The following is a 13281-nucleotide window of genomic DNA, read 5'->3' on the forward strand; positions in this document are numbered from 1 at the left end:
CTGAGGTCTATAGGAATACACGGCTCCACAGAGCTGTGACTCTCTGTCAGCCTGGCTACAGTGCTAAAGAGAACCCTGGGGTTGTTCTTATTTTTCTCTATTACTGATGAGTAATCGGATGCTCTGGCATTACGGAGAGCCTTTTTATATGTTTTAAGACATTTCGTGAAGTTTGCTTTAGTTCACGGGTCTGAGGGTTCTACCAGGGAGCAAACCTCCTTTGCCTCACTGTCTTTTTCTTCAGAGGGGCTTTCGAGTCTAGTGCCAAGATGGCTGCTACTCCACCTCCTCGGCCGGTGCCTCGAGGAATGTGAGTATTAATATGACTTGGAGGAGTTGATTAATTTAGGCTGACATATTCTTCATGGCTCAGCCAGGTTTCAGTAAGACACAATAAATCAACTGTAACGTAACTGTCTGAGCTTCGATGGTGCGGAGCCGTGCATCTAACCCACTTAGAACTGCCTGTATTTGTATTTGGCTTTTTTTATACAGGCCCAGGCACTAAGGTCTTAAAGAATTAAAACAGCGCTCTCCCCCCTGTCTGCTGCTAAAAGGAGGTCATTAGTTACCTTGAAGAGGGCAGTTTCTGTGCTATGAAGTGCTCTAAAACCTGACTGAAATTTCTCAAATATGTTATTATGATTCATAAACATTTAAAGGGTGACTATGGCCCAGTTGGTCATTTGTATGAAGGCCAGCCGTCTGCAGACATGGCTAGAGTGTGGTGATGCTGGACAGGTAGATGGCAGCAGACTGGTACTGTCTTTACAGAGGCCATGGAGTTGGAGAACTGTGGCAAAGAGCTTTCTTTGAATGGCCTCATCCTGGGTTTTTTGTAATAAATGAGGGGATCAGGAGATAGATGTTGAGGTTTGCAGGACTCACTCTTCTGAACATCTTTTTAGATTACGGAAAGCAGGATCTCAGGTGGGGATCCAGCAGGGATGTTTTTGGCCACAGTTGCTGCCGTAGGCTGCCTAAAACTTTTGACTTGGTCGTCCGGATTTCTTCCAACAATATCGTTGTCCGATTGGGATAGTAGACTGTCCACACTAAAGATGAGGTGAGTGGGTGAATGATGTTGCTTGGGTATAGCTCACATTTTCTGAGTGCTATTGCGTAACCTGGGTTCTAGTGCTGAAAACGAGAGCAGAACAGGAGGAGTGGGTAGATGGTTATTAATGGTAATGCAGGAAGTGGCATGTTTGAGAAAATTCAGTTTGGTAGCTTTAATTGTGTCCGTATGGTTCCAGTTCATAGTCTGTGGACACAATGGTAGGAAGGCTGGTGTCAAAGACGGACAACACCGTGTCAAAGCGTGTCTGTGCTGCTGCAGTCCACTGAAGTGGGTCATCAAGCAGGCATTCTCTCATGGGCTCCACCAGAGACTTTCATACCATGCTGTGAGCCCCAGGAATGAGCGTATTGTGGTGGCATCTGAAATGGCCTGGAGCTGATCCTTGTCTGTGTAAGACCCTGTTAGTTCTGTGTCTGTCTCCCCAGTTGATTGTTTATTCCCTTGACCTGCCCTCAGCCACTCCTCTGCCTCCTTAATTACTAATGCCCTACACCCGTGGTTTCCCCCCCCCCCCCCCCCCCCCCCTATATGTACTCCCATTCTTTCCCTTGTCATCTGCCAGATTGTTGTTTGTCCTCCGTGTGACTTCACTCTCCAGCCTGTGTTTTTTGCTTGTGAGTTCTCAGTAAAAGTTCTTTTGTTCACGTGCCAAAGTCATCATTGACCTGCAGGCCAGCTTCCTTCCCCAATGAGCACCTGAAGATTATCATTTTTTAAATCAATGATAGAGAACACAATGGCTCCACGCATTTTAGAGAAAAGGTTATCCATATGTGGAAGTGGGTGACTATCCATCACTACAGCCTTGTTTTGCTCACTTAAGTCCACACACTTATCCTCACTGAACCGTTCTGTTGTGTTAGGCCAAAGGGCGACGCCAATCCGCTCAATCATGTCCAATTCAGCCGAGACAGCTTGTTTAGCAGACAGGGGAAACCTCTTGTGTTGTGGTGAGCAGGCTGGACACCTTCTGCACAGTCCTGCTTTGATTTCTCTGATCTCTGCTAGTGGAGCCGCACGGGTGAGCACAGCATTGTTGGCAACATAAAGTCCCAGTGCAGTGGATAAGTCCATTTCATAGCATAGCTGTTCAGACCGTATTATTTGTTTATTACTTACGGCCGTTTAGTGTAGATTACAAGTTTCAGAAATGGTGACCATTATAAAAAGCAGCAATGTGAAGCTCCACTAGAAAAATCAACGATCTAAGAGGCCAATATGATCAGAATCCTGACACATTCATTCACTGCCCAAAATTGATGTATAAATGAGAATAAAGCTGAAACAAGTGGTTTTAATAACCACAGATAAAGTCCCTGCATACAGTTCTCCTTTTAGAAAATAAGAACATCCTATCAATACTTTTCTGATTGTCATCACTTTAACTGAATGTAAATGTCATGTCCGGGAAAAGTTTTGTGTCTTGTGTCCATGTTGTCTCGTGATTTCCTGTTTTATTTTGAAGGTCAACTCTCCTCTTGTTTCAGGCAACTTGTTCCTTCCCCTGTGTGTTTCTCCTCCGGTCTGATTGTCTGCCTCCTGATTGTTTCCAGCTGTGCCCTCACCCTGTGTATATATTGTCTGCGTCTCCCTTTGTCCGGGGCCAGTTGGTCTTGTCTTTTGTGCAAAAGAACCAGCCATTCCCATGAAATTCACGAGTCACCAGGTTATGATATTTTGTTACTTTGTTCATGTAGATTTTCTGTTTGTTCGTTCCAGTTAATTAATTAAATGTTGTGTTGTTACTTTGCCTTGAGTTGTGCGTAGGGGTTCTAGTCTTTGTTCGGTCTTGACAGTAAAGCTGCCGGGCACAGACAATTCAGTTCAATAACTTTTTCTAAAATTATGTACTTTATTTTTAGAGTCCCCTTCAAAAAAGGCTTTCTATTGTGTATTTTATTTTTAAATGTACCTACTAATATATTTGAAATGAGAGAAGAACATTCATTATTATTAGATTATGTATTATTTATAATTCATACAGTGCAATTTGAAATCTACATATTGTTGAGATATATTATTCAATTGAACGTTTATTTGATTTGACTGAGTTATTGAATACATACAGATGTTAATACAACTAGGCTACTTAAATATATAATGGGACTAAATCATAGCACAAGTTAAACATTATTGTGATGTTCTGGACCTTCGTATGAGCGAATTCTCTGTAACTGGACCTCGTTACATTTCAATTGAATACCTCTGCCCTACAGTATCTTTTGACATTTACAATTATTCTCCTTTCCTACAAGTTTATTCATAACTTGAATTAAAAATACCTCCTCCACATCCTCCACATCTACACCTTTTCATGTTGTCCTTTTCCATATTTACTATGTTGTTATTTGTATTGACTTTTTGGGGTGATAATTATTCCTTATCTAAAGTGAGGGTCTCCAGACAATGGCTGTCATTTGATGTACAGATTGTAAAGCCCCTTGTGGAAAATGGATTATATAAATAATATTAATTGATTATTACTTTCTGGTTTTATCAGCTCCAACCAGGCTTCCTCTGCATTGACCAGAGTTTTATTTTACTTCACAAAATCTGTCTGGAAACCTAAGGCTGTCAGTAATCAGTCTAGTCCAACATGCACACATCACAACACATCACACATCAAATGTTCTATCCCTGTGTTCTCTTATTAATATAGACACATGATACTCCCGTCTCACACACACACGCACACACAATAACACACACACATGTATTCCCTCTGATACAACCCCCACTTCCCACCTTATCTCCCCGACTCAGAAAGCCGTCATCATTGGTGCAGGTATAACAAAGACAAGTTTTTTAATTAAGAAGAACATCACCACGTATGGTGGCTTATCACCACAAATGTTTGTTCCTAGCACTTGTTTGTCAGGAACAAAAGATTAACCTGCCACGCCAGCCGTGTGTGTGTGTGCTTGCGTGCGTGCGTGTGTGTGTGTGTGCATCAATGTGAGCATGTTCTTGCATGTGGGAAATTGGAGATCACAGACTAAAGTAAATTTCTAATTGCATAGAGGCTCCTGGGACTGGCAGGAAATATCACTTATAATAACAATGTTCCCGTTATGGGTCACCACAGTGGATCATCTATTTCCATCTAGTTGGAACCAGACCAGATCATCAGGTTTTATGATCCTCATATTTGATTCTCTCTCTCTCTCTCTCTCTCTCTCTCTCTCTCTCTCTCTCTCTCTCTCTCTCTCTCTCTCTCTCTCTCTCTCTCTCTCTCTCTCTCTCTCTCTCTCTCTCTCTCTCTCTCTCTCTCTCTCTCTCTCTCTCTCTCTCTCTCTCTCTCTCTCTCTCTCTCTCTCTCTCTCTCTCTCTATATATATATATATATATATATATATATATATATATATATATATATATATATCATGCATTATGAAGAAACAAAGGTTGAATATCCTGTAAACAACTTGATTTGGCTGCAGAATATGAACTCAAATGTAGATTTTTAAGACCACCTGTTTCTAAAGCGTTGGCCTTCTTTGTATACCTTGAGACAAATAGTGCTTTGATCAGTAAACTTTTTGTTTCAGGTATCGCGTGGTAAGTTACAAAAATGAAGAGCTACATAGTGAAGCTAAATTACTGGGGACCGACATTTTAAATGATATAATATGATAACAAAGTGGTAAGAAGGATCTTCTATCATACGCACTGACATGAATACGGTGTGAGTCAAAGCTAACGGCTGTGTCTGTGTCTGCACATCAGATATGCTTTTGTGCATCACTGAAAGCAATTGTAACTTTGGGTACAACCAACAACTCATACCATACTGTACGATATACTTCATAGTACAGCAACGGAAGGTGTCCTGGGTCCTGACCCCTTGCCCCTGCTTCCTGCATCCAGCCTCTGGCCTGGACCTGGCCTCCTTCCCAATGGCTCTGCCTCCTTCTCTGTGCCTCCTGCCTCAAAGGCCTCATTAGTCCTGGCCTCTTTAAAGATGCCTCGTGCCTGGTGGCCCTGCCTCCTGCTATGGTCCTGCTGATGCCCCATCCCTCACCAGGAATACTGTCCCTTTACAAAAATTACGCTCTGACAAGACTTAAAATAGTGGAAAAGTAAATAATGTATAAATAAATCATTGTGATTGAGTTGTATAAGCTTGAAACCTCTCAAACATAAAGGTCCCACACACCCACACAGATGCTTTCACTGAGTTCCCCCATTAGACTTCTTTTAAGACAATATTTGCATCTATGTACTGTGATTGATCTGCATCTCCTTAATTGTCAGAGCAATTAAATTTGCTATAATAGAAAAGCATAGATATTGTAACATGGCTGGTAAGACTCAGAAGCAGTACGGCAGACACACAGAATAGTTGAGCAAAGGCACAGAACACAACAGGCAAACAGTCTGGGATCTGCTCATGTGGAGAGACCCACTGTGAGAGAGAGAGTGGCAGGAGACGAGGGAAGTGAACTGTGACAGATCAATCAAATTACATTAATGAGTCTTTCATTAAAGGTACAGTGTGTAAGTTGTAGTGGCATCTAATGGTTTGTGGCAGGTTGCAACAAACTAAACGCCCCTAAGATCAGCGCCTCTGCATTACATTTAGATTGTTGTGAGATTGTTGTGATCCGTACAAGTTCTAGTAATCATTACACCTTCCCTTTCCAAGTGTGTCAAAGAACTACGGTGGCCTTCAGGTAGGGATAGGTATCTTTAGGATTATAACTATGGGCTACTCTTATCAATACTCGGTTCTTCTACATGACAACAAACAATTGTTAATATATATATATATATATATACACATACATAACAAATATATACATTCAGTTTTTTATCATTTAAATATACCTAAATATTGTTTGTCACAAAGTCACTATATAGATAATATAATAATCAATAATATCTCTTTGGAAACAAATGTAAAATATCAATGAAATAGGGAGGTTAATAAAGAATGACACCCATCAGAGAGTATCAGTCATCCTCTCCCCAGCCTACTGAGAAGTTTACGACTGGTGTAAACAGAGCAGCGGTGTGTCCTTCACTTCACACACCTGATGTGCGCTGCAGCGTGATGATTAATGACATCAAAACCTGCAAAAGTACCAATAAAAGCACCAGTAACGTTGGGGCTTGTCAATACTACGCTCTTTAATTATTTTGGTTTAATGCTGAAACCCAGCATTAAACCAAAATAATTAAAGATCCAAACATTCAAATAACAAAACAAAAATGAAAAAGGCTCTTGTAAGAGCCAGTGTCCGTTCTGGGATGCTGTAGAATCATGCCGGTGCAAGATGGCGTGATTAGACACTGATTAAAACATAGTTATGAAGATCATATTTATTATCTGCCAATAACCCCCCTAAATGTTACTCACTGTCCCTTTAACCGGAAAAAACATGCGTTCCCCTTGGTTTGCTTCACCAGCTGGCCACTTTGTTTTCCTGACTGCAAAGGCAGCACCTGAAGGCAGCACCATCAGTGGCATGATTCACACATGTGCCAGAAGTGCTGCAAGTAAATAAGACTCCACTAGCAGTCAGTTTCAAAGATATTTAGTCAAGTCCACATTCAGAAGTCAACCAGATTAAATAGAATCCTGTTTTTTCATATGACTCCTTGATTCCTGATAACTCTGTTTATGCAATTGAAGGTTAACATTTGATGCAAAAGGTGTTTGTTATTTCTCCTTCATCTGTTCGTCAAAAACACTTTGCACACAGTGCATTTTGTCTATCAGTATGTCTATGGATTCCCTTCATAAAAGGTTATTGCCTAATATCCAGAGGCATTGTAAGCATATGGTAGTGGTGTGACCAAACATGTTGACAAATGTAGTCACATTCCATCGGTACCAAAGATTCTCTTTAATTGCTACAAAGTTACAAACCTGTATTTTTATTCCCCACATAGCATATTTCCATCACCAATTTTAATACCAATCAAACAAAAAGGCCATGAAAGACAATGTATCTGAGCCGAGATCTATGGAGATTCATACCTGAATGCACCAAGAACCATAGTTAATGATACAAGTACATTACCTGAATGTGCATCAATGGGCAATCCAGTCACAGAGGCCTCACAGTAAGTCAGACTAAAATAGCCTGGGCATGCTAAACAGGATCCACATCGACGAGGTTTCTCCATGGTAATATTTCAGCTGCAGTTCTAGAGGCTTCATTGAAATATTTTTTTTAAGGTGTCCTTCATAATTAATAAGGCCATTAAAACACAATTTCACTGTAATAATAATAATAATAGGACCTGGCCAAGTACCACTTATATTATGGGTGATGTACTGTTATCAGCATTGGCAGGAAATGCATGAAAAGCCATTTAACAAACAATGCTGTGATCTTTAGTGCAGAAGTAAAATTATAGTTTGAGCCACAGGCTGCTCTGTTGTTTCAAGATAAAGTCAACAAACAAGAAATGGTGCAGCCAGCTGATGAATACTTAGTTCTGTCAGCTAATATACACACTTACTTTCTACTGCAGATGCAAACAGGGATAGACTGCCACTGCGGGAACATTAAAGGGGATAGTTCAACAGTGTTGTTAACATCTTCATTTGTTGGGTTTCCTAATGAGATGAGGAGATTGATATGTCTCTGTTAAGTACTCATCAAATGGTTGGTTTTGTAGGCAGTGCTTACACTGCCTACAAAACAATACAATACTACACAGTGGGTCGATACTCGTGGTGTAACAGGCCACTGTCGATCCATGATCCGTACGGATCCCCCCTCACAGTGAACCGTAGATTATTTACACTGTTTAACGTTATCCATCAAAATGTGAAATACCATTTTTTTTTCTCTAAGCAGATTATGATACATCATTAACATGATAATTAATTGTATTTCCTTATCATTAGGGGATGTGCTGTGGCTCAGCGGTTAGCAGGTCCGTCTTTCAGGGGGTTGGCGGTTCAATCGCCAAGACAATGTCGGACACCGTAGTTTTCTCTGGCCCTCTCCCCAATCTGATCAATGATGACATGTATAGCCGCATGTCGTCATTCAACCGCTGGTTGTCCAGGTGGTGCCCAGCAAACAATGTGGGCTACATAGATAACTGGCAGACTTTCTGGGGAAAGCCTGATCTGATGAGTCGAGACGGCATTCATCCCACTTGGGATGGAGCGCGTCTCATTTCTGCAAACATGGCCAAGTTGATTAGCGGACTTAATCCATGACCCAGAGTTCAGATCAGGAAGCAGAAGCAGAGTTGTAGTCTTCCACCCTTCTCTGCACTTCCATTCGAGCAGTTACCCACCCTTAACCTTAACTCTATAGAGACTGTGTCTGTCCCACGGCCACTTAAATTAATTAAATCAAAAGTAACCAGAAGAGGAGTCATACAAAATAACCTCATAAAGGTTAACATCACTACTGCAACAGTGCAACAAAACAGGATAATTAAATGTGGACTCCTAAATATTAGATCTCTGTCATCTAAAGCTGTATTAGTAAATGATTTAATATCAGACAATCACATTGATTTATTGTGTCTTACTGAAACCTGGCTGAGGCATGAAGAATATGTCAGCCTAAATGAATCAACTCCTCCAAGTCATATTAATACTCACATTCCTCGAGGCACCGGCCGAGGAGGTGGAGTAGCAGCCATCTTTGACTCAAGCCTATTAATGAATCCTAAACCTAAACTAAACTACAACTCATTTGAAAGCCTTGTTCTTAGTCTTTCATATCCAACCTGGAAAACATTACAGCCAATTATGTTTGTTATACTGTACCAGCCACCAGGTCCATATTCAGAATTAATATCAGTGTTGTTAGCTAACTACAGACCAATCTCTAACCTTACCTTCCTCTCTAAGATCCTTGAGAAAGTAGTCAAAAATCAGTTGTGTGACTTTCTAAATTTTCAGAGTTTTTATCAAGTTTAGTCCTTAAAACTGATAAGGTTATTATTGTAGGAGATTTTAATATTCATGTGGATATTGATAATGATTGCCTTAGTGCTGCATTTATCTCATTGTTGGACTCGATTGGCTTTTGTCAGAGAGTACAGAAACCCACTCACTGCTTTGGCCACACCCTCGACCTTGTTCTTGCATATGGCATTAACATTGAGCATTTGGAGGTCTTCCCACAGAACCCTCTTCTGTCAGACCATTACCTCATAACCTTTGAGTTTATACTCCCGGAGTATACACCGTTAGTCAAAAGTTTCTACACCAGATGTCTAACTGACAGTGCTGTAGCTAAATTTAAAGAAGAGATTCCTTCTGCATTTGATTCAATACCACGTCTCAATGTGACGGAGGACTCCTGTGCTAACTTTAGTCCGTCCCAGATTGATCATCTTGTCGATAGTGCTACAGGCTCACTGAGAATGACACTAGACTCGATAGCCCCACTGAAGAAAAAGACAGTGAGGCAAAGGAGGTTTGCTCCCTGGTATAACCCTCAGACCCGCGAACTAAAGCAAACTTCACGAAATGTCTTAAAACATATAAAAAGGCTCTCCGTAATTCCAGAGCAGCCTATTACTCATCAGTAATAGAGAAAAATAAGAACAACCCCAGGATTCTCTTTAGCACTGTAGCCAGGCTGACAGAGAGTCACAGCTCTGTGGAGCCGTGTATTCCTATAGACCTCAGTAGTAATGACTTCATGAACTTCTTCAATGAAAAGATTTGAACTATTAGAGGCAAGATTGATGATCTCTTGCCCTCAACCAGTGCCATTCTGTCCTCAAGTGGAGTGGCCTTGGAAACGGCTGTATGCCCTGGTGTATATTTGGATAGCTTTTCTCCCATTAACCTAGACCAATTGTCCTCAACGGTTTCTACTTCTAAACCGTCTACCTGTCTCTTAGACCCCATCCCAACGAGGCTGCTTAAAGACGTGTTGCCTTTAATTGGCACATCTCTGCTGGATATTGTTAATGTGTCTTTGCTAACAGGGCATGTACCACATTCCTTCAAAGTAGCTGTAATTAAACCTCTCCTGAAAAAGCCCACTCTTAATCCAGAGGTGTTGGCTAACTACAGACCAATCTCTAACCTTCCCTTCCTCTCTAAGATCCTTGAGAAAGTAGTCGCAAATCAGTTGTGCGACTTTCTACATCAGAATAGTTTATTTGAGGAGTTTCAGTCAGGATTTAGAAAACACCACAGCACAGAGACAGCACTGGTGAAAATTACAAATGACCTCCTAATTGCATCAGATAAAGGACTCATCTCTGTACTGGTATTATTAGACCTTAGTGCTGATAAAGGACTTATCTCTGTACTGGTCTTGTTAGACCTTAGTGTTGATAAAGGACTCATCTCTGTACTGGTCTTGTTAGACCTTAGTGCTGATAAAGGACTCATCTCTGTACTGGTCTTGTTAGACCTTAGTGCTGATAAAGGACTCATCTCCGTACTGGTATTATTAGACCTTAGTGCTGCGTTCGACACCATTGATCATGACATCCTATTACAGAGACTGGATCAGTCGATTGGCATTTCAGGTACCGCACTAAGTTGGTTTAAATCCTATTTATCAGATCGATCTCAGTTTGTATTTGTAAACGATGAAGCCTCAATGACCACCAACGTTAATCACGGAGTTCCACAAGGTTCTGTGCTTGGACCAATTTTATTTACCTTATATATATGCTTCCTTTGGGCAACATTATCAGGAAACACTCCATAAACTTTCATTGCTATGCAGATGATACTCAATTATATCTATCGATCAAACCAGAGGAGACCAACCAGCTCGCTAAAATTCAAGAATGTCTTAAAGACATAAAAACATGGATGACCTGCAACTTCCTGATGTTAAACTCAGACAAAACTGAAGTTATTTTACTGGGCCCTGAACACCTCAGAGATCAATTATCTGGTGATGTGGTTTCTGTAGATGGCATTTCCCTGGCATCCAACACCACTGTAAAGAATCTCTAGTTATCTTTGACCGAGTCCTTTAACTCCCACGTTAAGCAAATCTCAAGGATTGCATTTTTTCATCTACGTAACATTTCAAAAATCAGGCACATCTTGTCCCAAAAAGATGCAGAAAAGCTGGTTCACGCGTTTGTTACTTCCAGACTAGATTACTGCAACTCCTTATTATCAGGCTGCTCTAATAAGTCTCTTAAGTCCCTCCAGTTGATCTGGAATGCTGCAGCTCGTGTACTCACAAAAACTAAGAAAAGAGATCACATGACTCCTGTATTAGCTGCTCTGCACTGGCTCCCTGTAAAATCAAGAATCACATTTAAAATTTGATGCACCATCATATCTTAAGGAGCTTGTAGTACCATATTGCCCCACTAGAGAGCTGCGCTCACTAAATGCGGGGCTACTTGTGATTCCTAGAGTCCTAAAAAGTAGGATGGGAGCCAGAGCCTTCAGTTATCAAGCTCCTCTTTTATGGAACCAGCTTCCACTTTCAGTCCGGGAGGCAGACACAGTCACCTCATTCAAGAATAGACTTAAGACTTTCCTCTTTAATAGTCCTTATAGTTAGGGCTGAATCAGGTTTGCCCTGGTCCAGCCCCTTGATATGCTGCTATAGGCTTATAGGCTGCTGGGGGATGTTTTAGGATACACTGAGCACCTATCTCCTCTTCTCTCTCTCATTATGGATGAATGTACATCTCTCCATTGCACCTTATTAACTCTGCTTCCTCCCCGGAGTCGTTGTGACTTCACGTCTCATAGGGTCCATTGGACCTGGAGGTGTCTGATGCTGGTGAGCCGGCCTCCCGCGTTGGCCCTGCTGATGCCCCGCCCCCCCCCTCCTCTCTACCTCCTTCTGTTTCATGGATTGGAGTTCCATTCATACATTGTCATATTCATGTATTGTGTTTATGTAACTATGTAACTCTGTTCATTCTGTACACATGACATCTATTCATCTGTCCATCCGGGGAGAGGGATCCTCCTCTGTTGCTCTCCTGAAGGTTTCTTCCCTTTTTTCCCTGTGAAAGATTATTTTTGGGGAGTTTTTCCTGATTCGATGTGAGGTCAAAGGTCAGGGATGTCGTATGTGTACAGATTGTAAAGCCCTCTGAGGATAATTTGTAATTTGTGTTATTGGGCTATACAAAATAAACTGAATTTAATCATCACACCCATCACCACTGGATTGTTATGATATTATCTTTGATATCTAGATACATCTGTACCTCAGACCAAATGATCCTTGACTCTGAGCAAAGTGTCATTTCCCATCAGCCCTTTTGATCCACCATGGGTGCGTTGCTTCGGATGATGATGGCTAGTCAAGCATCAGCATTACTAGCAGGCACCAGCCTCTACTGCACACTTTTATTGCATGTACGCATGGACACTGCACGGTTCAGGGCTCCTTCAGCCCACAGCACTTTCTGATGAGGTGTCAGCACAGATTGTAATCATCGATGAGCAGGAGGAGGAGCCCATCCCGGGCAAAGGAAACAAAGGACATGATTTGTGCTTTTGGGGACGGGGGTGGGCGGTAAAGAGCGGTAGGAGGAAGGACGAAGAGGGAGAGAGGAATAAGAACGAGGAATGGAATGAAATAAAGAAATAGGACATGGTGGAGAGAAAGATCATGTAGGAGCAGATTGGTTAGAGATAACAGAAAAAAAAGAGGAAGAGGAGAAGAGAACAGAGCGCAGGAGCTGGTGAAGAAGGGTTTGAGTCAGTAGTAAGTCTTGACTGGCAACTGAGTCCCAATATGTCTCTTTACCCAGAAGCAGTGTTAGTCGTGACCTGGACTGGCAATACACACAAGTCATTAGTATGCTGGCCTTTTTACATCTATATATTTGTGATTGACATTAACACGTTTATACTCTTTATATATATTTTTGACATAACAAACAACAGTTTTTCATATATATATATAAACATATATATGAAAAACTGTTGTTTGTTATGTCAAAAATATATATAAAGAGTGTAAACGTGTTAGTGTCCAAGTCTCTTATCTTTCTGAAGAAGTCTCCTCTCAGACGACTCACTCCAGCTAGGAGAACATTAGTTACCTGTTAAATACAGGTGTTCACTTCTTCACTGAGGAAGTGCATCTGCCCATGAAACATTATATTATTATTATAATGTCTTCATCAGAGTTAAATCCACACCGTCTGAATCTCATGAGGACAGACGGCAGGAGAAGAGTTCTGAAGCAAGATGTACTGAGTGTACATCTTATTGAACGTATCAGCATGAACACAACAGACACAGCACGGATGAACTGACTTCA

Source organism: Cyclopterus lumpus, chromosome 17, assembly GCF_009769545.1.
Source record: "Cyclopterus lumpus isolate fCycLum1 chromosome 17, fCycLum1.pri, whole genome shotgun sequence".
NCBI classification, from domain to species: Eukaryota; Metazoa; Chordata; class Actinopteri; order Perciformes; family Cyclopteridae; genus Cyclopterus; species Cyclopterus lumpus.